Source organism: Taeniopygia guttata, chromosome 4, assembly GCF_048771995.1.
Source record: "Taeniopygia guttata chromosome 4, bTaeGut7.mat, whole genome shotgun sequence".
Taxonomy (NCBI): Eukaryota; Metazoa; Chordata; class Aves; order Passeriformes; family Estrildidae; genus Taeniopygia; species Taeniopygia guttata.
This window is the reverse complement of record NC_133028.1, coordinates 5,350,045-5,353,494: the sequence shown is the minus strand read 5'-3', so window position 1 is coordinate 5,353,494 and position 3,450 is coordinate 5,350,045.

Here is a 3,450-nt window from a genome sequence, read left to right as displayed (position 1 = left end):
CATGACTAATTATGCAGAGACACATGAACCACAGCATTTCAGGGATGTTGAGGTCAAAAGGAATGTGCCTATTTCCACTGCTGCAGTTCTGGCCCTGTCAGGGTTTTATCAGCTTTCAGCTTAACTCCTGCTGAGATGCACCCCATAATCCTGAAACCTTAAAAACCACTGTGGCCTCCAGCAAAGAAGACTTGAGTTCATTTATCACATATGGATTCATTGGTATTCAACGGAGTCTTTTTCAGGGCAAAGAATTAGGGGTGGAATGAAATGGTCTCCTTCCAATTCAAGCCATTCCATGATTCTATGAAAGAATTAAGAGCCAAACTCAATTCCTGACAGCAAGGGGACAAGCCATGGCCAGAGCTTTTCTGGCATAAGCATTTCAAGGAACTTACATCCCATTTTGCTCCTGCTTCTTCCTGTGTGACAGAAGCTTCTCAGGATCCTGTACCCTGCTCCAACACCAGGAAAATCCCATGCACGGTGTCTGAGAACAGAATTTGTCCCAGTCTGCTGTTTTCCCTTTGTGAACCCCTCCCATCTTCAGGTCTGCTGCACTCCTTGTGACCAGCAGTGCAAGCTGATCTGGAAGTGCAGGTCTGCAGGATGTGACCTTTCCCAGCTCTGTGGGGCAGCCCCAGGTGTGACACCCGTGTTTTTAATAAACCAGATGGCCGTGCTTGGCTGCCCCGTCTCCAGGAGGGAGAAAGGCAGTGGGAGGTGTATGGCTGCAGCCCAGTGAACAGCTACAAAAACCCATCAAATGTCAAGCTTTCCTCTAAGACCTGGAGCTGCTGAAGCATTTCTGGCAAAAGTTACTGAATAAAATGAGTAAGCTCTGATAAGCCCCTGATATGTGACAGAGCCAGACTTGCTTCAAATCACAGAGCAAAGGAAAAAAACACTATTTGGATGAAGATCACCACAGGTCTTTGGCAGCATCTTCATTCCAGGAGAAATCCAAGCCATGATGGACCTGAAAGGATCATTTTGGGGCTGGCAGGCTGCAGGTGTCCATGCCTGGGACTTCCCACTGACTGTTGTGACCACAGCTGGTGCCAAGCTGAAATCTGATCTCCTGTTTGTGAAGCACTGCAGAAATGTCAGCCTCTTTAGAAATACCAAGTCACAGTTAGGGGACGAGGGGTAGTGTTTGTGTGCTTCTTTATTTTCATTTGGCATTAATAATACTGAGCCCCCCAAAGTAACTAATACTAATAGTACCACAAAAGTTTGCAAGATTTTTTCAGAAGCAAAATACAGAATGTGTTTGCTGAAAGCATAATGGAGATTGCACAGAAAAAGAGCAAGCTGGATGATCCTTTTCTTGCTCCACCTACACCCTCCCTGCCATAACTCTCCACTGGTCCTTATCTCTGCTCTCTGGAGTTACAGAAGTCCCAGCAAAGTTAATTTCTAATTCTTTAGCAGATACTCTCAGCCATAGCTCTGTTACTGAAAATCACAGGCTGCAGGTTAAAAATAAAGCAGGTTAAAGCACAAGTGTGGCTAATCCCTCCAGAGGGAATCCTCAGCTCTGAATTTCTCTGTGCTCTTTTCAAAGGAAAGGAGACCAGTGGTCCAGCTCCTCCCAGTCACTTCCCTGGGGCTGCGATGATGGGATTATTTTTACTTACAACCTATAAACTAAAGTATAGAAACCCACAAACTGCTGGAAGCTGGATAGATGTGAGGCCAGGGTTTAGCTTCACACTGGGGTTCCTGCCTTGATTCCAGGGAGGTGGTGGGGAATGACCAATTTGTTTGCACATCCTTAAGTTCCAGTGAGAGGAGGTGATGATGCCACTACAGCTAACAAGGCTCATGAAGATTTCAAGCTGCTGGGTTGTTTTATTGAGGGTAAGGTCAGACATCAGCTCAGATCAGACAGCAATCAGACATCAGCTGATGCCAGAAATGTAGGTCCAGAGTCATCACTGAGGTGAGTAAGGGCTAAACCAGCTCAAGAACTTGTCCTTGGTTTAGCAATTCCCTAAATACAGGTTTTCCCTCCAAGGATTGCCTTCCTGCTAAACACTCCCCACTGGAACCTGCATTTGTCAATGGGATGTCTTTTAGCTCAGGCCAGCACCAGGAGACAAACCTGCTTCAGGTTCTGAATGGGAAATCAGGGGTGTATTTGATGCTGTGAAATATCTGCCCACAAAGTCCATTTGGGGCTGTACCAACTGGGCAGTTTGTACAGATGCCAGGCTGAACACAACCTGAAGGTTTTTAATATGTCTGAGTTTATTGTATGGCTCAAGTGTGTGACTCCTGCCACACAACTACAGAGTGGCTTGGGCTGGAAGGGACATTAAAAACCACCTAGGTCCAACCCTCTGCCATAGGCAGGGACCTCTCCCACCAGACCAGGCTACTCAGAGCCCCATCAAGTCTGGTCTCAAACACCACCAGGGAAAGGGAATTCACAGCTTTTTGAGCAACAAAATTATCCCAAAGGATTTCTGCCTGGTGGGAAGCTCACCACAATGTCTATGGCATAAGGGGCTGCCACCCTAGGCCAGTGAACCGTCCTTTGGCCACTAAAACTGGGTCTGACCTGAGCTTTGTGAGGCAGACCCTGTCACTGCTACCTGAACCTTGATAATTGCTGCATTGTTTCTCCCTGGGCTGAATGGTTTCTTTCTAGGCAGTTGAATAAATCAGCAAAATTAATGTTGGTGGGACAGAGTGTTCTCTGACAGGAACCAAAACACTGCATTAAAAAAATTGAAAGTAAGTTTATTTTTCCTCAATTCCATGTATGTCTGGACAATTAGATATTGTACAGCTCATTTCTATACCCTGAAACTCCAACAGTTAGAGTATGATACCTTGCATCAATATTAATTACAGAATCAAAAGACTCTATGCACAATAGGTTTTGAATGTGAAGGATTGAAGAAATGTTTGTGTTACTGAGATTAAAAAATAACCCAAGCCATCAAACCAACAACCCCTACCCTCATCTTACATGATCCTATTAAAAACACTAAAAAAGTGAGATGTTTGTGTATACAGAATAATGATACATTGGCATTTAACTCAAATTCTATAATCTCCACAAGAGTCTTAGTGAAAGCCTCCAGGAAAAATTGATTTGGAAATGGATCCAGGTATAAATCTTATACTAGTGAGAGGGTTCCTTATAAAATCAGTGTGTGTGTGTCCTCCTAAGGGGATACCTCATGAGAAGCTTAACATTAGGATGCTTCACTCATTACAGCCTCCTTCTGGCCTCAGTTTCAGGGTCATAAATAATTAATAAATCAGGAAGAAATCAGAGTACGACTTTGCTTGTTTATTTTTGTTCCGAAGCAATACTTTGTCTCTTCTCGACCACTCCCTCAACCCTCCCCACCCCATCTATGCCCATAAATACACAATTATTTGTACTGGTTATATTTACAGGAATGTTTCTGGAGGCAGCTGATGGCATGGGTG